This window comes from Phyllobates terribilis, unplaced genomic scaffold (assembly GCF_046119375.1).
Source record: "Phyllobates terribilis strain yellow unplaced genomic scaffold, ASM4611937v1 Scaffold_67__1_contigs__length_7525285, whole genome shotgun sequence".
Lineage (NCBI taxonomy): Eukaryota > Metazoa > Chordata > Amphibia > Anura > Dendrobatidae > Phyllobates > Phyllobates terribilis.
The window spans coordinates 3,535,158-3,561,593 of NW_027362827.1; positions in this window are offsets into that span (position 1 = coordinate 3,535,158).

The following is a 26,436-nucleotide window of genomic DNA, read 5'->3' on the forward strand; positions in this document are numbered from 1 at the left end:
CGTGACGATAACCCTAGGTGTCCTGACGCTAACCCTAGTTGTCCTGACGCTAACCCTAGTTGTCCTGACGCTAACCCTAGTTGTCCTGACGCTAACCCTAGTTGTCGTGACGCTAACCCTAGTTGTCCTGACGCTAACCCTAGTTGTACTGACGTTAACCCTAGTTGTCCTGACTCTAACCCTAGTTGTCCTGACGCTAACCCTAGTTGTCCTGACGCTAACCCTAGTTGTCCTGACGCTAACCCTAGTTGTCGTGACGCTAACCCTAGTTGTCCTGACGCTAACCCTAGTTGTCCTGACGCTAACCCTAGTTGTCCTGACGCTATCCCTAGTTGTCCTGACGCTAACCCTAGTTGTCCTGACGCTAACCCTAGGTGTCCTGAAGCTAACCCTAGTTGTCGTGACGCTAACCCTAGTTGTCCTGACGCTAACCCTAGTTGTCCTGACGCTAACCCTAGTTGTCCTGACGCTAACCCTAGTTGTCGTGACGCTAACCCTAGTTGTCGTGACGCTAACCCTAGTTGTCGTGACGCTAACCCTAGTTGTCGTGACGCTAACCCTAGTTGTCCTGACGCTAACCCTAGTTGTCGTGACGCTAACCCTAGTTGTCCTGACGCTAACCCTAGTTGTCCTGATGCTAACCCTAGTTGTCGTGACGCTAACCCTAGTTGTCGTGACGCTAACCCTAGTTGTTGTGACGCTAACCCTAGTTGTCCTGACGCTAACCCTAGTTGTCCTGACGCTAACCCTAGTTGTCCTGACGCTAAACCTAGTTGTCCTGACGCTAACCCTAGTTGTCCTGACGCTAACCCTAGTTGTCCTGACGCTAACCCTAGTTGTCCTGACGCTAACCCTAGTTGTCGTGACGCTAACCCTAGTTGTCCTGACGCTAACCCTAGTTGTCCTGACGCTAACCCTAGTTGTCCCGACGCTAACCCTAGTTGTCCCGACGCTAACCCTAGTTGTCGTGACGCTAACCCTAGTTGTCGTGACGCTAACCCTATTTGTCCTGACGCTAACCCTAGTTGTCCTGACGCTAACCCTAGTTGTCCCGACGCTAACCCTAGTTGTCCTGACGCTAACCCTAGTTGTCCTGACGCTACCCCTAGTTGTCCTGACGCTAACCCTAGTTGTCCTGACGTTAACCCTAGTTGTCCTGACGCTAACCCTAGTTGTCCTGACGCTAACCCTCGTTGTCCTGACGCTAACCCTCGTTGTCCTGACGCTAACCCTAGTTGTCGTGACGCTAACCCTAGTTGTCCTGACGCTAAACCTAGTTGTCCTGACGCTATCCCTAGTTGTCCTGACGCTAACCCTAGTTGTCCTGACGCTAACCCTAGTTGTCCTGACGCTAACCCTAGTTGTCCTGACGCTAACCCTAGTTGTCCTGACGCTAACCCTAGTTGTCGTGACTCTAACCCTAGTTGTCCTGACGCTAACCCTAGTTGTCGTGACGATAACCCTAGGTGTCCTGACGCTAACCCTAGTTGTCGTGACGCTAACCCTAGTTGTCCTGACGCTAACCCTAGTTGTCGTGACGCTAACCCTAGTTGTCCTGACGCTAACCCTAGTTGTCCTGACGCTAACCCTAGTTGTCCTGACGCTAACCCTAGTTGTCGTGACGCTAACCCTAGTTGTCCTGACGCTAACCCTAGTTGTCGTGACGCTAACCCTAGTTGTCCTGACGCTAACCCTAGTTGTCCTGACGCTAACCCTAGTTGTCGTGACGCTAACCCTAGTTGTCGTGACGCTAACCCTAGTTGTCCTGACGCTAACCCTAGTTGTCCTCACGCTAACCCTAGTTGTCCTGACGCTAAACCTAGTTGTCCTGACGCTAACCCTAGTTGTCCTGACGCTAACCCTAGTTGTCCTGACGCTAGCCCTAGTTGTCCTGAAGCTAACCCTAGTTGTCCTGACGCTAACCCTAGTTGTCCTGACGCTAACCCTAGTTGTCCTGACGCTATCCCTAGTTATCCTGACGCTAACCCTAGTTGTCCTGACGCTAACCCTAGTTGTCCTGACGCTAACCCTAGTTGTCGTGACGCTAACCCTAGTTGTCGTGATGCTAACCCTAGTTGTCCTGACGTTAACCCTAGTTGTCCTGACGCTAACCCTAGTTGTCCTGACGCTAACCCTAGTTGTCCTGACGCTAACCCTAGTTGTCCTGACGCTAACCCTAGTTGTCGTGACGCTAACCCTAGTTGTCCTGACGCTAACCCTAGTTGTCCTGACGCTAACCCTAGTTGTCCTGACGCTATCCCTAGTTGTCCTGACGCTAACACTAGTTGTCCTGACGCTAACCCTAGGTGTCCTGACGCTAACCCTAGTTGTCGTGACGCTAACCCTAGTTGTCCTGACGCTAACCCTAGTTGTCCTGACGCTAACCCTAGTTGTCCTGACGCTAAACCTAGTCGTTCTGACGCTAACCCTAGTTGTCCTGACGCTAACCCTAGTTGTCCTGACGCTAGCCCTAGTTGTCCTGACGTTAATCCTAGTTGTCCTGACGCTAACCCTATTTGTCCTGACGCTAACCCTAGTTGTCGTGACGCTAACCCTAGTTGTCCTGACGCTAACCCTAGTTGTCGTGATGCTAACCCTAGTTGTCCTGACGCTAACCCTAGTTGTCCTGACGCTAACCCTAGTTGTCCTGACGCTAACCCTAGTTGTCCTGACGCTAAACCTAGTTGTCCGGACGCTAACCCTAGTTGTCCTGACGCTAACCCTAGTTATCCTGACGCTAACCCTAGTCGTCCTGACGCTAACCCTAGTTGTCCTGACGCTAACCCTAGTTGTCGTGACGCTAACCCTAGTTGTCCTGACGCTAACCCTAGTTGTCCTGACGCTAACCCTAGTTGTACTGACGTTAACCCTAGTTGTCCTGACGCTAACCCTAGTTGTCCTGACGCTAACCCTAGTTGTCCTGACGCTAACCCTAGTTGTCCTGACGCTAACCCTAGTTGTCGTGACGCTAACCCTAGTTGTCCTGACGCTAACCCTAGTTGTCCTGACGCTAACCCTAGTTGTCCTGACGCTATCCCTAGTTGTCCTGACGCTAACACTAGTTGTCCTGACGCTAACCCTAGGTGTCCTGACGCTAACCCTAGTTGTCGTGACGCTAACCCTAGTTGTCCTGACGCTAACCCTAGTTGTCCTGATGCTAACCCTAGTTGTCCTGACGCTAAACCTAGTTGTTCTGACGCTAACCCTAGTTGTCCTGACGCTAACCCTAGTTGTCCTGACGCTATCCCTAGTTGTCCTGACGCTAACCCTAGTTGTCCTGACGCTAACCCTAGTTGTCCTGACGCTAACCCTAGTTGTCCTGACGCTAACCCTAGTTGTCGTGACGCTAACCCTAGTTGTCCTGACGCTAACCCTAGTTGTCGTGATGCTAACCCTAGTTGTCCTGACGCTAACCCTAGTTGTCCTGACGCTAACCCTAGTTGTCCTGACGCTAACCCTAGTTGTCCTGACGCTAAACCTAGTTGTCCGGACGCTAACCCTAGTTGTCCTGACGCTATCCCTAGTTATCCTGACGCTAACCCTAGTTGTCCTGACGCTAACCCTAGTTGTCCTGACGCTAACCCTAGTTATCCTGACGCTAACCCTAGTTGTCCTGACGCTAACCCTAGTTGTCCTGACGTTAACCCTAGTTGTCCTGACGCTAACCCTAGTTGTCCTGACGCTAACCCTAGTTGTCGTGACGCTAACCCTAGTTGTCGTGACGCTAACCCTAGTTGTCCTGACGCTAACCCTAGTTGTCCTACCGTTAACCCTAGTTGTCCTGACGCTAACCCTAGTTGTCCTGACGCTAACCCTAGTTGTCCTGACGCTAACCCTAGTTGTCCTGACGCTAACCCTAGTTGTCCTGACGCTAACCCTAGTTGTCGTGACGCTAACCCTAGTTGTCCTGACGCTAACCCTAGTTGTCCTGACGCTAACCCTAGTTGTCCTGACGCTATCCCTAGTTGTCCTGACGCTATCCCTAGTTGTCCTGACGCTAACCCTAGTTGTCCTGACGCTAACCCTAGGTGTCGTGACGCTAACCCTAGTTGTCCTGACGCTAACCCTAGTTGTCCTGACGCTAACCCTAGTTGTCCTGACGCTAACCCTAGTTGTCGTGACGCTAACCCTAGTTGTCGTGACGCTAACCCTAGTTGTCCTGACGCTAACCCTAGTTGTCGTGACGCTAACCCTAGTTGTCCTGACGCTAACCCTAGTTGTCGTGACGCTAACCCTAGTTGTCCTGACGCTAACCCTAGTTGTCCTGACGCTAACCCTAGTTGTCCTGACGCTAACCCTAGTTGTCGTGACGCTAACCCTAGTTGTCCTGACGCTAACCCTAGTTGTTGTGACGCTAACCCTAGTTGTCCTGACGCTAACCCTAGTTGTCCTGACGCTAACCCTAGTTGTCCTGACGCTAAACCTAGTTGTCCTGACGCTAACGCTAGTTGTCCTGACGCTAACCCTAGTTGTCCTGACGCTAACCCTAGTTGTCCTGACGCTAACCCTAGTTGTCGTGACGCTAACCCTAGTTGTCCTGACGCTAACCCTAGTTGTCCTGACGCTAACCCTAGTTGTCCTGACGCTAACCCTAGTTGTCGTGAAGCTAACCCTAGTTGTCCTGACGCTAACCCTAGTTGTCCTGACGCTAACCCTAGTTGTCCTGACGCTAACCCTAGTTGTCCTGACGCTAACCCTAGTTGTCGTGACGCTAACCCTAGTTGTCCTGACGCTAACCCTAGTTGTCCTGACGCTAACCCTAGTTGTCCTGACGCTAACCCTAGTTGTCCTGACGCTAACCCTAGTTGTCCCGATGCTAACCCTAGTTGTCCCGACGCTAACCCTAGTTGTCCTGACGCTAACCCTAGTTGTCGTGACGCTAACCCTAGTTGTCGTGACGCTAACCCTAGTTGTCCTGACGCTAACCCTAGTTGTCCTGACGCTAACCCTAGTTGTCCTGACGCTATCCCTAGTTGTCCTGACGCTAACCCTAGTTGTCCTGACGCTAAACCTAGTTGTCCTGACGCTAACCCTAGTTGTCCTGACGCTAACCCTAGTTGTCCTGACGCTAGCCCTAGTTGTCCTGACGCTAACCCTAGTTGTCCTGATGCTAACCCTAGTTGTCGTGACGCTAACCCTAGTTGTCCTGACGCTAACCCTAGTTGTCCTGACGCTAACCCTAGTTGTCCTGAAGCTAACCCTAGTTGTCCTGACGCTAACCCTAGTTGTCCTGACGCTAACCCTAGTTGTCCTGACGCTAACCCTAGTTGTCGTGACGCTAACCCTAGTTGTCCTGACGCTAACCCTAGTTGTCCTGACGCTAACCCTAGTTGTCCTGACGCTAACCCTAGTTGTCCCGACGCTAACCCTAGTTGTCCCGACGCTAACCCTAGTTGTCGTGACGCTAACCCTAGTTGTCCTGACGCTAACCCTAGTTGTCCTGACGCTAACCCTAGTTGTCCTGACGCTAACCCTAGTTGTCCTGACGTTAACCCTAGTTGTCCTGACGCTAACCCTAGTTGTCCTGACGCTAACCCTCGTTGTCCTGACGCTAAGCCTAGTTGTCCTGACGCTAACCCTAGTTGTCGTGACGCTAACCCTAGTTGTCGTGACTCTAACCCTAGTTGTCCTGACGCTAACCCTAGTTGTCCTGACGCTATCCCTAGTTGTCCTGACGCTAACCCTTGTTGTCCTGACGCTAACCCTAGTTGTCCTGATGCTAACCCTAGTTGTCCTGACGCTAACCCTAGTTGTCGTGACGCTAACCCTAGTTGTCCTGACGCTAACCCTAGTTGTCCTGACGCTAAGCCTAGTTGTCGTGACGATAACCCTAGGTGTACTGACGCTAACCCTAGTTGTCGTGACGCTAACCCTAGTTGTCCTGACGCTAACCCTAGTTGTCCTGACGCTAACCCTAGTTGTCCTGACGCTAACCCTAGTTGTCCTGACGCTAACCCTAGTTGTCGTGACGCTAACCCTAGTTGTCGTGACGCTAACCCTAGTTGTCCTGACGCTAACCCTAGTTGTCGTGACGCTAACCCTAGTTGTCCTGACGCTAACCCTAGTTGTCCTGACGCTAACCCTAGTTGTCGTGACGCTAACCCTAGTTGTCCTGACGATAACCCTAGTTGTCGTGACGCTAACCCTAGTTGTCCTGACGCTAACCCTAGTTGTCCTCACGCTAACCCTAGTTGTCCTGACGCTAAACCTAGTTGTCCTGACGCTAACCCTAGTTGTCCTGACGCTAACCCTAGTTGTCCTGAAGCTAACCCTAGTTGTCCTGACGCTAACCCTAGTTGTCCTGACGCTAACCCTAGTTGTCCTGACGCTAACCCTAGTTGTCCTGACGCTAACCCTAGTTATCCTGACGCTAACCCTAGTTGTCCTGACGCTGACCCTAGTTGTCCTGACGCTGACCCTAGTTGTCCTGACGCTAACCCTAGTTGTCGTGACGCTAACCCTAGTTGTCGTGACGCTAACCCTAGTTGTCCTGACGCTAACCCTAGTTGTCCTGACGCTAACCCTAGTTGTACTGACGTTAACCCTAGTTGTCCTGACGCTAACCCTAGTTGTCCTGACGCTAACCCTAGTTGTCCTGACGCTAACCCTAGTTGTCCTGACGCTAACCCTAGTTGTCCTGACGCTAACCCTAGTTGTCCTGACGCTAACCCTAGTTGTCCTGACGCTATCCCTAGTTGTCCTGATGCTAACCCTAGGTGTCCTGACGCTAACCCTAGTTGTCGTGACGCTAACCCTAGTTGTCCTGACGCTAACCCTAGTTGTCCTGACGCTAACCCTAGTTGTCCTGACGCTAACCCTAGTTGTCATGACGCTAACCCTAGTTGTCGTGACGCTAACCCTAGTTGTCGTGACGCTAACCCTAGTTGTCCTGACGCTAACCCTAGTTGTCATGACGCTAACCCTAGTTGTCCTGACGCTAACCCTAGTTGTCCTGACGCTAACCCTAGTTGTCCTGACGCTAACCCTAGTTGTCGTGACGCTAACCCTAGTTGTCCTGACGCTATCCCTAGTTGTCGTGACGCTAACCCTAGTTGTCCTGACGCTAACCCTAGTTGTCCAGACGCTAACTCTAGTTGTCCTGACGCTAAACCTAGTTGTCCTGACGCTAACCCTAGTTGTCCTGACGCTAGCCCTAGTTGTCCTGACGCTAACCCTAGTTGTCCTGACGCTAACCCTAGTTGTCCTGACGCTAACCCTAGTTGTCCTGACGCTAACCCTAGTTGTCCTGACGCTAACCCTAGTTGTCCTGACGCTAACCCTAGTTGTCCTGACGCTAACCCTAGTTGTCGTGACGCTAACCCTAGTTGTCCTGACGCTAACCCTAGTTGTCGTGACGCTAACCCTAGTTGTCCTGACGCTAACCCTAGTTGTCCTGACGCTAACCCTAGTTGTCCTGACGCTAACCCTAGTTGTCCTGACGCTAACCCTAGTAGTCCTGAAGCTAACCCTAGTTGTACTGACGATAACCCTAGTTGTCCTGACGCTAACCATAGTTGTCCTGACGCTAACCCTAGCTGTCCTGACGCTAACCCTAGTTGTCCTGACGCTAACCCTAGTTGTCCTGACGCTAACCCTAGTTGTCCTGACGCTAACCCTAGTTGTCCCGACGCTAACCCTAGTTATCCCGACGCTAACCCTAGTTGCCCCGACGCTAACCCTAGTTGTCCCGACGCTAACCCTAGTTGTCCTGACGCTAACCCTAGTTGTCCTGACGCTAACCCTAGTTGTCCTGACGCTAACCCTAGTTGTCCTGACGCTATCCCTAGTTGTTGTGACGCTAACCCTAGTTGTCCTGACGCTAACCCTAGTTGTCCAGACGCTAACTCTAGTTGTCCTGACGCTAAACCTAGTTGTCCTGACGCTAACCCTAGTTGTCCTGACGCTAGCCCTAGTTGTCCTGACGCTAACCCTAGTTGTCCTGACGCTAACCCTAGTTGTCCTGACGCTAACCCTAGTTGTCGTGACGCTAACCCTAGTTGTCCTGACGCTAACCCTAGTTGTCGTGACGCTAACCCTAGTTGTCCTGACGCTAACCCTAGTTGTCCTGACGCTAACCCTAGTTGTCCTGACGCTAACCCTAGTTGTCCTGACGCTAACCCTAGTTGTCCTGAAGCTAACCCTAGTTGTACTGACGATAACCCTAGTTGTCCTGACGCTAACCATAGTTGTCCTGACGCTAACCCTAGCTGTCCTGACGCTAACCCTAGTTGTCCTGACGCTAACCCTAGTTGTCCTGACGCTAACCCTAGTTGTCCTGACGCTAACCCTAGTTGTCCTGACGCTAACCCTAGTTGTCCTGACGCTAACCCTAGTTGTCCCGACGCTAACCCTAGTTATCCCGACGCTAACCCTAGTTGCCCCGACGCTAACCCTAGTTGTCCCGACGCTAACCCTAGTTGTCCTGACGCTAACCCTAGTTGTCCTGACGCTAACCCTAGTTGTCCTGACGCTAACCCTAGTTGTACTGACGTTAACCCTAGTTGTCCTGACGCTAACCCTAGTTGTCCTGACGCTAACCCTAGTTGTCCTGACGCTAACCCTAGTTGTCCTGACGCTAACCCTAGTTGTCGTGACGCTAACCCTAGTTGTCCTGACGCTAACCCTAGTTGTCCTGACGCTAACCCTAGTTGTCCTGACGCTAACCCTAGGTGTCCTGACGCTAACCCTAGTTGTCGTGACGCTAACCCTAGTTGTCCTGACGCTAACCCTAGTTGTCCTGACGCTAACCCTAGTTGTCGTGACGCTAACCCTAGTTGTCGTGACGCTAACCCTAGTTGTCGTGACGCTAACCCTAGTTGTCCTGACGCTAACCCTAGTTGTCGTGACGCTAACCCTAGTTGTCCTGACGCTAACCCTAGTTGTCCTGACGCTAACCCTAGTTGTCGTGACGCTAACCCTAGTTGTCCTGACGCTAACCCTAGTTGTTGTGACGCTAACCCTAGTTGTCCTGACGCTAACCCTAGTTGTCCTGACGCTAACCCTAGTTGTCCTGACGCTAAACCTAGTTGTCCTGACGCTAACCCTAGTTGTCCTGATGCTAACCCTAGTTGTCCTGACGCTAACCCTAGTTGTCCTGAAGCTAACCCTAGTTGTACTGATGCTAACCCTAGTTGTCCTGACGCTAACCATAGTTGTCCTGACGCTAACCCTAGTTGTCCTGACGCTAACCCTAGTTGTCCTGAAGCTAACCCTAGTTGTACTGATGCTAACCCTAGTTGTCCTGACGCTAACCATAGTTGTCCTGACGCTAACCCTAGCTGTCCTGACGCTAACCCTAGTTGTCCTGACGCTAACCCTAGTTGTCCTGACGCTAACCCTAGTTGTCCTGACGCTAACCCTAGTTGTCCTGACGCTAACCCTAGTTGTCCTGACGTTAACCCTAGTTGTCCTGACGCTAACCCTAGTTGTCCTGACGCTAACCCTAGTTGTCGTGACGCTAACCCTAGTTGTCCTGACGCTAACCCTAGTTGTCCTGACGCTAACCCTAGTTGTCCTGACGCTATCCCTAGTTGTCCTGACGCTAACCCTAGTTGTCCTGACGCTAACCCTAGTTGTTCTGACGCTAACCCTAGTTGTCATGACGCTAACCCTAGTTGTCCTGACGCTAACCCTAGTTGTCCTGACGCTAACCCTAGTTGTCCTGACGCTAACCCTAGTTGTCGTGACGCTAACCCTAGTTGTCCTGACGCTAACCCTAGTTGTCGTGACGCTAACCCTAGTTGCCCTGACGCTAACCCTAGTTGTCCTGACGCTAACCCTAGTTGTCCTGACGCTATCCCTAGTTGTCCTGACGCTAACCCTAGTTGTCCTGACGCTAACCCTAGTTGTCCTGACGCTAACCCTAGTTGTCCTGACGCTAACCCTAGTTGTCCTGACGTTAACCCTAGTTGTCCTGACGCTAACCCTAGTTGTCCTGACGCTAACCCTAGTTGTCGTGACGCTAACCCTAGTTGTCCTGACGCTAACCCTAGTTGTCCTGACGCTAACCCTAGTTGTCCTGACGCTATCCCTAGTTGTCCTGACGCTAACCCTAGTTGTCCTGACGCTAACCCTAGTTGTTCTGACGCTAACCCTAGTTGTCATGACGCTAACCCTAGTTGTCCTGACGCTAACCCTAGTTGTCCTGACGCTAACCCTAGTTGTCCTGACGCTAACCCTAGTTGTCGTGACGCTAACCCTAGTTGTCCTGACGCTAACCCTAGTTGTCGTGACGCTAACCCTAGTTGCCCTGACGCTAACCCTAGTTGTCCTGACGCTAACCCTAGTTGTCCTGACGCTATCCCTAGTTGTCCTGACGCTAACCCTAGTTGTCCTGACGCTAACCCTAGTTGTCCTGACGCTAACCCTAGTTGTCCTGACGCTAACCCTAGTTGTCCTGACTCTAACCCTAGTTGTCCTGACGCTAACCCTAGTTGTCCTGACGCTAGCCCTAGTTGTCCTGACGCTAACCCTAGTTGTCCTGACGCTAACCCTAGTTGTCCTGACGCTAACCCTAGTTGTCGTGACGCTAACCCTAGTTGTCGTGACGCTAACCCTAGTTGTCCTGACGCTAACCCTAGTTGTCGTGACGCTAACCCTAGTTGTCCTGACGCTAACCCTAGTTGTCGTGACGCTAACCCTAGTTGTCCTGACGCTAACCCTAGTTGTTGTGACGCTAACCCTAGTTGTCCTGACGCTAACCCTAGTTGTCCTGACGCTAACCCTAGTTGTCCTGACGCTAAACCTAGTTGTCCTGACGCTAACCCTAGTTGTCCTGACGCTAACCCTAGTTGTCCTGACGCTAACCCTAGTTGTCCTGAAGCTAACCCTAGTTGTACTGATGCTAACCCTAGTTGTCCTGACGCTAACCATAGTTGTCCTGACGCTAACCCTAGTTGTCCTGACGCTAACCCTAGTTGTCCTGAAGCTAACCCTAGTTGTACTGATGCTAACCCTAGTTGTCCTGACGCTAACCATAGTTGTCCTGACGCTAACCCTAGCTGTCCTGACGCTAACCCTAGTTGTCCTGACGCTAACCCTAGTTGTCCTGACGCTAACCCTAGTTGTCCTGACGCTAACCCTAGTTGTCCTGACGTTAACCCTAGTTGTCCTGACGCTAACCCTAGTTGTCCTGACGCTAACCCTAGTTGTCGTGACTCTAACCCTAGTTGTCCTGACGCTAACCCTAGTTGTCCTGACGCTAACCCTAGTTGTCCTGACGCTATCCCTAGTTGTCCTGAAGCTAACCCTAGTTGTCCTGACGCTAACCCTAGTTGTTCTGACGCTAACCCTAGTTGTCATGACGCTAACCCTAGTTGTCGTGACGCTAACCCTAGTTGTCCTGACGCTAACCCTAGTTGTCGTGACGCTAACCCTAGGTGTCCTGACGCTAACCCTAGTTGTCGTGACGCTAACCCTAGTTGTCCTGACGCTAACCCTAGTTGTCCTGACGCTAACCCTAGTTGTCCTGACGCTAACCCTAGTTGTCGTGACGCTAACCCTAGTTGTCCTGACGCTAACCCTAGTTGTCCTGACGCTAACCCTAGTTGTTGTGACGCTAACCCTAGTTGTCCTGACGCTAACCCTAGTTGTCCTGACGCTAACCCTAGTTGTCCTGACGCTAAACCTAGTTGTCCTGACGCTAACCCTAGTTGTCCTGACGCTAACCCTAGTTGTCCTGACGCTAACCCTAGTTGTCCTGAAGCTAACCCTAGTTGTACTGATGCTAACCCTAGTTGTCCTGACGCTAACCATAGTTGTCCTGACGCTAACCCTAGTTGTCCTGACGCTAACCCTAGTTGTCCTGAAGCTAACCCTTGTTGTACTGATGCTAACCCTAGTTGTCCTGACGCTAACCATAGTTGTCCTGACGCTAACCCTAGCTGTCCTGACGCTAACCCTAGTTGTCCTGACGCTAACCCTAGTTGTCCTGACGCTAACCCTAGTTGTCCTGACGCTAACCCTAGTTGTCCTGACGTTAACCCTAGTTGTCCTGATGCTAACCCTAGTTGTCCTGACGCTAACCCTAGTTGTCGTGACGCTAACCCTAGTTGTCCTGACGCTAACCCTAGTTGTCCTGACGCTAACCCTAGTTGTCCTGACGCTATCCCTAGTTGTCCTGACGCTAACCCTAGTTGTCCTGACGCTAACCCTAGTTGTTCTGACGCTAACCCTAGTTGTCGTGACGCTAACCCTAGTTGTCGTGACGCTAACCCTAGTTGTCCTGACGCTAACCCTAGTTGTCCTGACGCTAACCCTAGTTGTCGTGACGCTAACCCTAGGTGTCCTGACGCTAACCCTAGTTGTCGTGACGCTAACCCTAGTTGTCCTGACGCTAACCCTAGTTGTCCTGACGCTAACCCTAGTTGTCCTGACGCTAACCCTAGTTGTCGTGACGCTAACCCTAGTTGTCCTGACGCTAACCCTAGTTGTCCTGACGCTAACCCTAGTTGTCGTGACGCTAACCCTAGTTGTCCTGACGCTAACCCTAGTTGTCGTGACGCTAACCCTAGTTGCCCTGACGCTAACCCTAGTTGTCCTGACGCTAACCCTAGTTGTCCTGACGCTATCCCTAGTTGTCCTGACGCTAACCCTAGTTGTCCTGACGCTAACCCTAGTTGTCCTGACGCTAACCCTAGTTGTCCTGACGCTAACCCTAGTTGTCCTGACTCTAACCCTAGTTGTCCTGACGCTAACCCTAGTTGTCCTGACGCTAAACCTAGTTGTCCTGACGCTAGCCCTAGTTGTCCTGACGCTAACCCTAGTTGTCCTGACGCTAACCCTAGTTGTCCTGACGCTAACCCTAGTTGTCGTGACGCTAACCCTAGTTGTCCTGACGCTAACCCTAGTTGTCGTGACGCTAACCCTAGTTGTCCTGACGCTAACCCTAGTTGTCCTGACGCTAACCCTAGTTGTCCTGACGCTAACCCTAGTTGTCCTCACGCTAACCCTAGTTGTCCTGACGCTAAACCTAGTTGTCCTGACGGTAACCCTAGTTGTCCTGACGCTAACCCTAGTTGTCCTGAAGCTAACCCTAGTTGTCCTGACGCTAACCCTAGTTGTCCTGACGCTAACCCTAGTTGTCCTGACGCTAACCCTAGTTGTCCTGACGCTAACCCTAGTTATCCTGACGCTAACCCTAGTTGTCCTGACGCTAACCCTAGTTGTCCTGAAGTTAACCCTAGTTGTCCTGACGCTAACCCTAGTTGTCGTGACGCTAACCCTAGTTGTCGTGACTCTAACCCTAGTTGTCCTGACGCTAACCCTAGTTGTCCTGACGCTAACCCTAGTTGTACTGACGTTAACCCTAGTTGTCCTGACGCTAACCCTAGTTGTCCTGACGCTAACCCTAGTTGTCCTGATGCTAACCCTAGTTGTCCTGACGCTAACCCTAGTTGTCGTGACGCTAACCCTAGTTGTCCTGACGCTAACCCTAGTTGTCCTGACGCTAACCCTAGTTGTCCCGACGCTAACCCTAGTTGTCGTGACGCTAACCCTAGTTGTCGTGACGCTAACCCTAGTTGTCCTGACGCTAACCCTAGTTGTCCTGACGCTAACCCTAGTTGTCCTGACGCTAACCCTAGTTGTCCTGACGCTAACCCTAGTTGTCCTGACGCTAACCCTAGTTGTCCTGACGCTAACCCTCGTTGTCCTGACGCTAAGCCTAGTTGTCCTGACGCTAACCCTAGTTGTCCTGACGCTAACCCTAGTTGTCGTGACGCTAACCCTAGTTGTCCTGACGCTAACCCTAGTTGTCCTGACGCTAACCCTAGTTGTCCTGACGCTAACCCTAGTTATCCTGACGCTAACCCTAGTTATCCTGACGCTAACCCTAGTTGTCCTGACGCTAACCCTAGTTGTCCTGACGTTAACCCTAGTTGTCCTGACGCTAACCCTAGTTGTCGTGACGCTAACCCTAGTTGTCGTGACTCTAACCCTAGTTGTCCTGACGCTAACCCTAGTTGTCCTGACGCTAACCCTAGTTGTACTGACGTTAACCCTAGTTGTCCTGACGCTAACCCTAGTTGTCCTGACGCTAACCCTAGTTGTCCTGACGCTAACCCTAGTTGTCCTGACGCTAACCCTAGTTGTCGTGACGCTAACCCTAGTTGTCCTGACGCTAACCCTAGTTGTCCTGACGCTAACCCTAGTTGTCCCGACGCTAACCCTAGTTGTCGTGACGCTAACCCTAGTTGTCGTGACGCTAACCCTAGTTGTCCTGACGCTAACCCTAGTTGTCCTGACGCTAACCCTAGTTGTCCTGACGCTAACCCTAGTTGTCCTGACGTTAACCCTAGTTGTCCTGACGCTAACCCTAGTTGTCCTGACGCTAACCCTCGTTGTCCTGACGCTAAGCCTAGTTGTCCTGACGCTAACCCTAGTTGTCGTGACGCTAACCCTAGTTGTCGTGACGCTAACCCTAGTTGTCCTGACGCTAACCCTAGTTGTCCTGACGCTATCCCTAGTTGTCCTGACGCTAACTCTTGTTGTCCTGACGCTAACCCTAGTTGTCCTGACGCTAACCCTAGTTGTCGTGACGCTAACCCTAGTTGTCCTGACGCTAACCCTAGTTGTCCTGACGCTAACCCTAGTTGTCGTGACGATAACCCTAAGTGTCCTGACGCTAACCCTAGTTGTCGTGACGCTAACCCTAGTTGTCCTGACGCTAACCCTAGTTGTCCTGACGCTAACCCTAGTTGTCCTGACGCTAACCCTAGTTGTCCTGACGCTAACCCTAGTTGTCCTGACGCTAACCCTAGTTGTCCTGACGCTAACCCTAGTTGTCGTGACGCTAACCCTAGTTGTCCTGACGCTAACCCTAGTTGTCGTGACGCTAACCCTAGTTGTCCTGACGCTAACCCTAGTTGTCCTGACGCTAACCCTAGTTGTCGTGACGCTAACCCTAGTTGTCCTGACGCTAACCCTAGTTGTCGTGACGCTAACCCTAGTTGTCCTGACGCTAACCCTAGTTGTCCTCACGCTAACCCTAGTTGTCCTGACGCTAAACCTAGTTGTCCTGACGCTAACCCTAGTTGTCCTGACGCTAACCCTAGTTGTCCTGAAGATAACCCTAGTTGTCCTGACGCTAACCCTAGTTGTCCTGACGCTAACCCTAGTTATCCTGACGCTAACCCTAGTTGTCCTGACGCTAACCCTAGTTGTCCTGACGCTAACCCTAGTTGTCCTGACGCTAACCCTAGTTGTCGTGACGCTAACCCTAGTTGTCGTGACGCTAACCCTAGTTGTCCTGACGCTAACCCTAGTTGTACTGACGTTAACCCTAGTTGTCCTGATGCTAACCCTAGTTGTCCTGACGCTAACCCTAGTTGTCCTGACGCTAACCCTAGTTGTCCTGACGCTAACCCTAATTGTCGTGACGCTAACCCTAGTTGTCCTGACGCTAACCCTAGTTGTCCTGACGCTAACCCTAGTTGTCCTGACGCTATCCCTAGTTGTCCTGATGCTAACCCTAGGTGTCCTGACGCTAACCCTAGTTGTCGTGACGCTAACCCTAGTTGTCCTGACGCTAACCCTAGTTGTCCTGACGCTAACCCTAGTTGTCCTGACGCTAACCCTAGTTGTCGTGACGCTAACCCTAGTTGTCGTGACGCTAACCCTAGTTGTCCTGACGCTAACCCTAGTTGTCCTGACGCTAACCCTAGTTGTCCTGACGCTAACCCTAGTTGTCCTGACGCTAACCCTAGTTGTCGTGACGCTAACCCTAGTTGTCCTGACGCTAACCCTAGTTGTTGTGACGCTAACCCTAGTTGTCCTGACGCTAACCCTAGTTGTCCAGACGCTAACCCTAGTTGTCCTGACGCTAAACCTAGTTGTCCTGACGCTAACCCTAGTTGTCCTGACGCTAGCCCTAGTTGTCCTGACGCTAACCCTAGTTGTCCTGACGCTAACCCTAGTTGTCCTGACGCTAACCCTAGTTGTCCTGACGCTAACCCTAGTTGTCCTGACGCTAACCCTAGTTGTCGTGACGCTAACCCTAGTTGTCCTGACGCTAACCCTAGTTGTCGTGATGCTAACCCTAGTTGTCCTGACGCTAACCCTAGTTGTCCTGACGCTAACCCTAGTTGTCCTGACGCTAACCCTAGTTGTCCTGACGCTAACCCTAGTTGTCCTGAAGCTAACCCTAGTTGTACTGACGATAACCCTAGTTGTCCTGACGCTAACCATAGTTGTCCTGACGCTAACCCTAGCTGTCCTGACGCTAACCCTAGTTGTCCTGACGCTAACCCTAGTTGTCCTGACGCTAACCCTAGTTGTCCTGACGCTAACCCTAGTTGTCCTGACGCTAACCCTAGTTGTCCTGACGCTAACCCTAGTTGTCCTGACGCTAACCCTAGTTGTCCTGACGCTAACCCTAGTTGTCCTGACGCTAACCCTACTTGTCCTTACGCTAACCCTACTTGTCCTGACGCTAACCCTAGTTGTCCTGACGCTAACCCTAGTTGTCCTGACGCTAACCCTACTTGTCCTGACGCTAACCCTACTTGTCCTGACGCTAACCCTAGTTGTCCTGATGCTAACCCTAGTTGTCCTCACGCTAACCCTAGTTGTCCTGAAGCTAACCCTAGTTGTCCTGACGCTAACACTACTTGTCCTGACGCTAACCCTAGTTGTCCTGACGCTAACCCTAGTTGTCCTGACGCTAACCCTACTTGTCCTGACGCTAACCCTACTTGTCTTGACGCTAACCCTAGTTGTCCTGACGCTAACCCTAGTTGTCCTGAAGCTAACCCTAGTTGTCCTGACGCTAACCCTAGTTGTCCTGACGTTAACCCTAGTCGTCCTGACGTTAACCCTAGTCGTCCTGACACTAACCCTAGTTGTCCTGACGCTAACCCTAGTTGTCCTGACGCTAACCCTAGTCGTCCTGACGCTAACCCTAGTCGTCCTGATGCTAACCCTAGTCGTCCTGACGCTAACCCTACTTGTCCTGACGCTAACCCTACTTGTCCTGACGCTAACCCTACTTGTCCTGACGCTAACTCTAGTTGTCCTGACGCTAACCCTAGTTGTCCTGACGCTAAACCTAGTTGTCCTGATGCTAACCCTAGTTGTCCTGACGCTAACCCTAGTTGTCCTGACTCTAACCCTACTTGTCCTGACGCTAACCCTACTTGTCCTGACGCTAACCCTACTTGTCCTGACGCTAACCCTAGTTGTCCTGATGCTAACTCTAGTTGTCCTGATGCTAACTCTAGTTGTCCTGACGCTAACCCTAGTTGTCCTGACGCTAACCCTAGTTGTCCTGACGCTAACCCTAGTTGTCCTGACGCTAACCCTACTTGTCCTGACGCTAACCCTAGTTGTCTTGACGCTAACCCTAGTTGTCCTGACTCTAACCCTAGTTGTCCTGACGCTAACCATAGTTGTCCTGATGCTGACCCTAGTTGTCCTGACGCTAACCCTAGTTGTCCTGAAGCTAACCCTAGTTGTACTGACGCTATCCCTAGTTGTACTGACGCTAACCCTAGTTGTCCTGACGCTAACCCTAGTTGTCCTGACGCTAACCCTAGTTGTCCTGACGCTAACCCTAGTTGTCCTGACGTTAACCCTACTTGTCCTGACGCTAACCCTACTTGTCCTGACGCTAACCCTAGTTGTCCTGACGCTAACCCTAGTTGTCCTGACGCTAACCCTAGTTGTCCTGACGCTAACCCTAGTTGTCCTGACGCTAACACTACTTGTCCTGACGCTAACCCTACTTGCCTTGATGCTAACCCTAGTTGTCCTGACGCTAACCCTAGTTGTCCTGATGCTAACTCTAGTTGTCCTGACGCTAACCCTAGTTGTCCTGACGCTAACCCTAGTTGTCCTGACGCTAACCCTAGTTGTCCTGACGCTAACCCTACTTGTCCTGACGCTAACCCTAGTTGTCTTGACGCTAACCCTAGTTGTCCTGGCTCTAACCCTAGTTGTCCTGACGCTAACCATAGTTGTCCTGACGCTAACCCTAGTTGTCCTGAAGCTAACCCTAGTTGTACTGATGCTATCCCTAGTTGTACTGATGCTAACCCTAGTTGTCCTGACGCTAACCCTAGTTGTCCTGACGCTAACCCTAGTTGTCCTGACGCTAACCCTACTTGTCCTGACGCTAACCCTACTTGTCCTGACGCTAACCCTAGTTGTCCTGACGCTAACCCTAGTTGTCCTCACGCTAACCCTAGTTGTCCTGACGCTAAACCTAGTTGTCCTGACGGTAACCCTAGTTGTCCTGACGCTAACCCTAGTTGTCCTGACGCTAACCCTAGTTGTCCTGAAGCTAACCCTAGTTGTCCTGACGCTAACCCTAGTTGTCCTGACGCTAACCCTAGTTGTCCTGACGCTAACCCTAGTTATCCTGACGCTAACCCTAGTTGTCCTGACGCTAACCCTAGTTGTCCTGACGTTAACCCTAGTTGTCCTGACGCTAACCCTAGTTGTCGTGACGCTAACCCTAGTTGTCGTGACGCTAACCCTAGTTGTCCTGACGCTAACCCTAGTTGTCCTGACGCTAACCCTAGTTGTACTGACGTTAACCCTAGTTGTCCTGACGCTAACCCTAGTTGTCCTGACGCTAACCCTAGTTGTCCTGACGCTAACCCTAGTTGTCCTGACGCTAACCCTAGTTGTCCTGACGCTAACCCTAGTTGTCCTGACGCTATCCCTAGTTGTCCTGACGCTAACCCTAGTTGTCCTGACGCTAACCCTAGGTGTCCTGATGCTAACCCTAGTTGTCGTGACGCTAACCCTAGTTGTCCTGACGCTAACCCTAGTTGTCCTGACGCTAACCCTAGTTGTCCTGACGCTAACCCTAGTTGTCGTGACGCTAACCCTAGTTGTCGTGACGCTAACCCTAGTTGTCGTGACGCTAACCCTAGTTGTCCTGACGCTAACCCTAGTTGTCGTGACGATAACCCTAGTTGTCCTGACGCTAACCCTAGTTGTCCTGACGCTAACCCTAGTTGTCGTGACGCTAACCCTAGTTGTCCTGACGCTAACCCTAGTTGTTGTGATGCTAACCCTAGTTGTCCTGACGCTAACCCTAGTTGTCCTGACGCTAACCCTAGTTGTCCTGACGCTAACCCTAGTTGTCCTGACGCTAAACCTAGTTGTCCTGACGCTAACCCTAGTTGTCCTGACGCTAACCCTAGTTGTCCTGACGCTAACCCTAGTTGTCGTGACGCTAACCCTAGTTGTCCAGACGCTAACCCTAGTTGTCCTGACGCTAACCCTAGTTGTCCTGACGCTAACCCTAGTTGTCCTGAAGCTAACCCTAGTTGTCCTGACGCTAACCCTAGTTGTCCTGACGCTAACCCTAGTTGTCCTGACGCTAACCCTAGTTGTCCTGACGCTAACCCTAGTTGTCCTGACGCTAACCCTAGTTGTCCTGACGCTAACCCTAGTTGTTGTGACGCTAACCCTAGTTGTCCTGACGCTAACCCTAGTTGTCCTGACGCTAACCCTAGTTGTCCTGACGCTAAACCTAGTTGTCCTGACGCTAGCCCTAGTTGTCCTGACGCTAACCCTAGTTGTCCTGACGCTAACCCTAGTTGTCCTGACGCTAACCCTAGTTGTCCTGACGCTAACCCTAGTTGTCCTGACGCTAACCCTAGTTGTCGTGACGCTAACCCTAGTTGTCCTGACGCTAACCCTAGTTGTCCTGACGCTAACCCTAGTTGTCCTGACGCTAACCCTAGTTGTCCTCACGCTAACCCTAGTTGTCCTGACGCTAAACCTAGTTGTCCTGACGGTAACCCTAGTTGTCCTGAAGCTAACCCTAGTTGTCCTGAAGCTAACCCTAGTTGTCCTGACGCTAACCCTAGTTGTCCTGACGCTAACCCTAGTTGTCCTGACGCTAACCCTAGTTATCCTGACGCTAACCCTAGTTGTCCTGACGCTAAACCTAGTTGTCCTGACGTTAACCCTAGTTGTCCTGACGCTAACCCTAGTTGTCGTGACGCTAACCCTAGTTGTCCTGACGCTAACCCTAGTTGTCCTGACGCTAACCCTAGTTGTCCTGACGCTAACCCTAGTTGTCGTGACGCTAACCCTAGTTGTCGTGACGCTAACCCTAGTTGTCCTGACGCTAACCCTAGTTGTCGTGACGCTAACCCTAGTTGTCCTGACGCTAACCCTAGTTGTCGTGACGATAACCCTAGTTGTCCTGACGCTAACCCTAGTTGTCCTGACGCTAACCCTAGTTGTCCTGACGCTAACCCTAGTTGTCGTGACGCTAACCCTAGTTGTCCTGACGCTAACCCTAGTTGTTGTGACGCTAACCCTAGTTGTCCTGACGCTAACCCTAGTTGTCCTGACGCTAACCCTAGTTGTCCTGACGCTAAACCTAGTTGTCCTGATGCTAACCCTAGTTGTCCTGACGCTAACCCTAGTTGTCCTGACGCTAACCCTAGTTGTCGTGACGCTAACCCTAGTTGTCCTGACGCTAACCCTAGTTGTCCTGACGCTAACCCTAGTTGTCCTGACGCTAACCCTAGTTGTCCTGAAGCTAACCCTAGTTGTCCTGACGCTAACCCTAGTTGTCCTGACGCTAACCCTAGTTGTCCTGACGCTAACCCTAGTTGTCCTGACGCTAACCCTAGTTGTCGTGACGCTAACCCTAGTTGTCCTGACGCTAACCCTAGTTGTCCTGACGCTAACCCTAGTTGTCCTGACGCTAACCCTAGTTGTCCCGACGCTAACCCTAGTTGTCCCGACGCTAACCCTAGTTGTCGTGACGCTTACCCTAGTTGTCGTGACGCTAACCCTAGTTGTCCTGACGCTAACCCTAGTTGTCCTGACGCTAACCCTAGTTGTCCCGACGCTAACCCTAGTTGTCCCGACGCTAACCCTAGTTGTCCCGACGCTAACCCTAGTTGTCCCGACGCTAACCCTAGTTGTCCTGACGCTAACCCTAGTTGTCCTGACGCTAACCCTAGTTGTCCTGACGCTAACCCTACTTGTCCTTACGCTAACCCTACTTGTCCTGACGCTAACCCTAGTTGTCCTGACGCTAACCCTAGTTGTCCTGACGCTAACCCTACTTGTCCTGACGCTAACCCTACTTGTCCTGACGCTAACCCTAGTTGTCCTGATGCTAACCCTAGTTGTCCTCACGCTAACCCTAGTTGTCCTGACGCTAACCCTAGTTGTCCTGACGCTAACACTACTTGTCCTGACGCTAACCGTAGTTGTCCTGACGCTAACCCTAGTTGTCCTGACGCTAACCCTACTTGTCCTGACGCTAACCCTACTTGTCTTGACGCTAACCCTAGTTGTCCTGACGCTAACCCTAGTTGTCCTGAAGCTAACCCTAGTTGTCCTGACGCTAACCCTAGTTGTCCTGACGTTAACCCTAGTCGTCCTGACACTAACCCTAGTTGTCCTGACGCTAACCCTAGTTGTCCTGACGCTAACCCTAGTCGTCCTGACGCTAACCCTAGTCGTCCTGACGCTAACCCTAGTCGTCCTGACGCTAACCCTACTTGTCCTGACGCTAACCCTACTTGTCCTGACGCTAACCCTACTTGTCCTGACGCTAACTCTAGTTGTCCTGACGCTAACCCTAGTTGTCCTGACGCTAAACCTAGTTGTCCTGACGCTAACCCTAGTTGTCCTGACGCTAACCCTAGTTGTCCTGACTCTAACCCTACTTGTCCTGACGCTAACCCTACTTGTCCTGACGCTAACCCTACTTGTCCTGACGCTAACCCTAGTTGTCCTGATGCTAACTCTAGTTGTCCTGACGCTAACTCTAGTTGTCCTGACGCTAACCCTAGTTGTCCTGACGCTAACCCTAGTTGTCCTGACGCTAACCCTAGTTGTCCTGACGCTAACCCTACTTGTCCTGACGCTAACCCTAGTTGTCTTGACGTTAACCCTAGTTGTCCTGACTCTAACCCTAGTTGTCCTGACGCTAACCATAGTTGTCCTGACGCTAACCCTAGTTGTCCTGACGCTAACCCTAGTTGTCCTGAAGCTAACCCTAGTTGTACTGACGCTATCCCTAGTTGTACTGACGCTAACCCTAGTTGTCCTGACGCTAACCCTAGTTGTCCTGACGCTAACCCTAGTTGTCCTGACGCTAACCCTACTTGTCCTGACGTTAACCCTACTTGTCCTGACGCTAACCCTACTTGTCCTGACGCTAACCCTAGTTGTCCTGACGCTAACCCTAGTTGTCCTGACGCTAACCCTAGTTGTCCTGACGCTAACCCTAGTTGTCCTGACGCTAACACTACTTGTCCTGACGCTAACCCTACTTGCCTTGACGCTAACCCTAGTTGTCCTGACGCTAACCCTAGTTGTCCTGATGCTAACTCTAGTTGTCCTGACGCTAACCCTAGTTGTTCTGACACTAACCCTAGTTGTCCTGACGCTAACCCTAGTTGTCCTGACGCTAACCCTACTTGTCCTGACGCTAACCCTAGTTGTCTTGACGCTAACCCTAGTTGTCCTGGCTCTAACCCTAGTTGTCCTGACGCTAACCATAGTTGTCCTGACGCTAACCCTAGTTGTCCTGAAGCTAACCCTAGTTGTACTGATGCTATCCCTAGTTGTACTGACGCTAACCCTAGTTGTCCTGACGCTAACCCTAGTTGTCCTGACGCTAACCCTACGTGTCCTGACGCTAACCCTACTTGTCCTGACGCTAACCCTAGTTGTCCTGACGCTAACCCTAGTTGTCCTGACGCTAACCCTACTTGTCCTGACGCTAACCCTACTTGTCCTGACGCTAACCCTAGTTGTCCTGACGCTAACCCTAGTTGTCCTGACGCTAACCCTAGTTGTCCTGACGCTAACCCTAGTTGTCCTGACGCTAACACTACTTGTCCTGACACTAACCCTAGTTGTCCTGACGCTAACCCTACTTGTCCTGACGCTAACCCTACTTGTCTTGACGCTAACCCTAGTTGTCCTGACGCTAACCCTAGTTGTCCTGACGCTAACCCTAGTTGTCCTGACGCTAACCCTAGTTCTCCTGACGCTAACCCTAGTTGTCCTGACGTTAACCCTAGTCGTCCTGACACTAACCCTAGTTGTCCTGACGCTAACCCTAGTCGTCCTGACGCTAACCCTAGTCGTCCTGACGCTAACCCTAGTCGTCCTGACGCTAACCCTAGTTGTCCTGACGCTAACCCTACTTGTCCTGATGCTAACCCTACTTGTCCTGATGCTAACCCTAGTTGTCCTGACGCTAACCCTAGTTGTCCTGACGCTAACCCTAGTTGTCCTGACGCTAACCCTAGTTGTCCTGACGCTAACCCTAGTTGTCCTGACGCTAACCCTAGTTGTACTGACGTTAACCCTAGTTGTCGTGACGCTAACCCTAGTTGTCCTGACGCTAACCCTAGTTGTCCTGACGCTAACCCTAGTTGTACTGACGTTAACCCTAGTTGTCCTGACGCTAACCCTAGTTGTCCTGACGCTAACCCTAGTTGTCCTGACACTAACCCTAGTTGTCCTGACGCTAACCCTAGTTGTCGTGACGCTAACCCTAGTTGTCCTGACGCTAACCCTAGTTGTCCTGACGCTAACCCTAGTTGTCCTGACGCTATCCCTAGTTGTCCTGACGCTAACCCTAGTTGTCCTGACGCTAACCCTAGGTGTCCTGACGCTAACCCTAGTTGTCGTGACGCTAACCCTAGTTTTCCTGACGCTAACCCTAGTTGTCCTGACGCTAACCCTAGTTGTCCTGACGCTAACCCTAGTTGTCGTGACGCTAACCCTAGTTGTCCTGACGCTAACCCTAGTTGTCCTGACGCTAACCCTAGTTGTCGTGACGCTAACCCTAGTTGTCCTGACGCTAACCCTAGTTGTCGTGACGATAACCCTAGTTGTCCTGACGCTAACCCTAGTTGTCCTGACGCTAACCCTAGTTGTCGTGACGCTAACCCTAGTTGTCCTGACGCTAACCCTAGTTGTTGTGACGCTAACCCTAGTTGTCCTGACGCTAACCCTAGTTGTCCTGACGCTAACCCTAGTTGTCCTGACGCTAAACCTAGTTGTCCTGATGCTAACCCTAGTTGTCCTGACGCTAACCCTAGTTGTCCTGACGCTAACCCTAGTTGTCGTGACGCTAACCCTAGTTGTCCTGACGCTAACCCTAGTTGTCCTGACGCTAACCCTAGTTGTCCTGACGCTAACCCTAGTTGTCCTGAAGCTAACCCTAGTTGTCCTGACGCTAACCCTAGTTGTCCTGACGCTAACCCTAGTTGTCCTGACGCTAACCCTAGTTGTCCTGACGCTAACCCTAGTTGTCGTGACGCTAACCCTAGTTGTCCTGACGCTAACCCTAGTTGTCCTGACGCTAACCCTAGTTGTCCTGACGCTAACCCTAGTTGTCCCAACGCTAACCCTAGTTGTCCCGACGCTAACCCTAGTTGTCGTGACGCTTACCCTAGTTGTCGTGACGCTAACCCTAGTTGTCCTGACGCTAACCCTATTTGTCCTGACGCTAACCCTAGTTGTCCCGACGCTAACCCTAGTTGTCCCGACGCTAACCCTAGTTGTCCCGACGCTAACCCTAGTTGTCCTGACGCTAACCCTAGTTGTCCTGACGCTAACCCTAGTTGTCCTGACGCTAACCCTAGTTGTCCTGACGCTAACCCTAGTTGTCCTGACGCTAACCCTACTTGTCCTTACGCTAACCCTACTTGTCCTGACGCTAACCCTACTTGTCCTGACGCTAACCCTACTTGTCCTGACGCTAACCCTAGTTGTCCTGATGCTAACCCTAGTTGTCCTCACGCTAACCCTAGTTGTCCTGACGCTAACCCTAGTTGTCCTGACGCTAACACTACTTGTCCTGACGCTAACCCTAGTTGTCCTGACGCTAACCCTAGTTGTCCTGACGCTAACCCTACTTGTCCTGACGCTAACCCTACTTGTCTTGACGCTAACCCTAGTTGTCCTGACGCTAACCCTAGTTGTCCTGAAGCTAACCCTAGTCGTCCTGACACTAACCCTAGTTGTCCTGACGCTAACCCTAGTTGTCCTGACGCTAACCCTAGTCGTCCTGACGCTAACCCTAGTCGTCCTGACGCTAACCCTAGTCGTCCTGACGCTAACCCTACTTGTCCTGACGCTAACCCTACTTGTCCTGACGCTAACCCTACTTGTCCTGACGCTAACCCTACTTGTCCTGACGCTAACTCTAGTTGTCCTGACGCTAACCCTAGTTGTCCTGACGCTAAACCTAGTTGTCCTGACGCTAACCCTAGTTGTCCTGACGCTAACCCTAGTTGTCCTGACTCTAACCCTACTTGTCCTGACGCTAACCCTACTTGTCCTGACGCTAACCCTACTTGTCCTGACGCTAACCCTAGTTGTCCTGATGCTAACTCTAGTTGTCCTGACGCTAACTCTAGTTGTCCTGACGCTAACCCTAGTTGTCCTGACGCTAACCCTAGTTGTCCTGACGCTAACCCTAGTTGTCCTGACGCTAACCCTACTTGTCCTGACGCTAACCCTAGTTGTCTTGACGCTAACCCTAGTTGTCCTGACTCTAACCCTAGTTGTCCTGACGCTAACCATAGTTGTCCTGACGCTAACCCTAGTTGTCCTGACGCTAACCCTAGTTGTCCTGAAGCTAACCCTAGTTGTACTGACGCTATCCCTAGTTGTACTGACGCTAACCCTAGTTGTCCTGACGCTAACCCTAGTTGTCCTGACGCTAACCCTAGTTGTCCTGACGCTAACCCTACTTGTCCTGACGTTAACCCTACTTGTCCTGACGCTAACCCTACTTGTCCTGACGCTAACCCTAGTTGTCCTGACGCTAACCCTAGTTGTCCTGACGCTAACCCTAGTTGTCCTGACGCTAACACTACTTGTCCTGACACTAACCCTAGTTGTCCTGACGCTAACCCTACTTGTCCTGACGCTAACCCTACTTGTCTTGACGCTAACCCTAGTTGTCCTGACGCTAACCCTAGTTGTCCTGACGCTAACCCTAGTTCTCCTGACGCTAACCCTAGTTGTCCTGACGTTAACCCTAGTCGTCCTGACACTAACCCTAGTTGTCCTGACGCTAACCCTAGTTGTCCTGACGCTAACCCTAGTCGTCCTGACGCTAACCCTAGTCGTCCTGACGCTAACCCTAGTTGTCCTGACGCTAACCCTACTTGTCCTGATGCTAACCCTACTTGTCCTGATGCTAACCCTAGTTGTCCTGACGCTAACCCTAGTTGTCCTGACGCTAACCCTAGTTGTCCTGACGCTAACCCTAGTTGTCCTGACGCTAACCCTAGTTGTCCTGACGCTAACCCTACTTGTCCTGACGCTAACCCTACTTGTCCTGACGCTAACCCTACTTGTCCTGACGCTAACCCTAGTTGTCCTGATGCTAACTCTAGTTGTCCTGACGCTAACCCTAGTTGTCCTGACGCTAACACTACTTGTCCTGACGCTAACCCTACTTGTCCTGACGCTAACCCTACT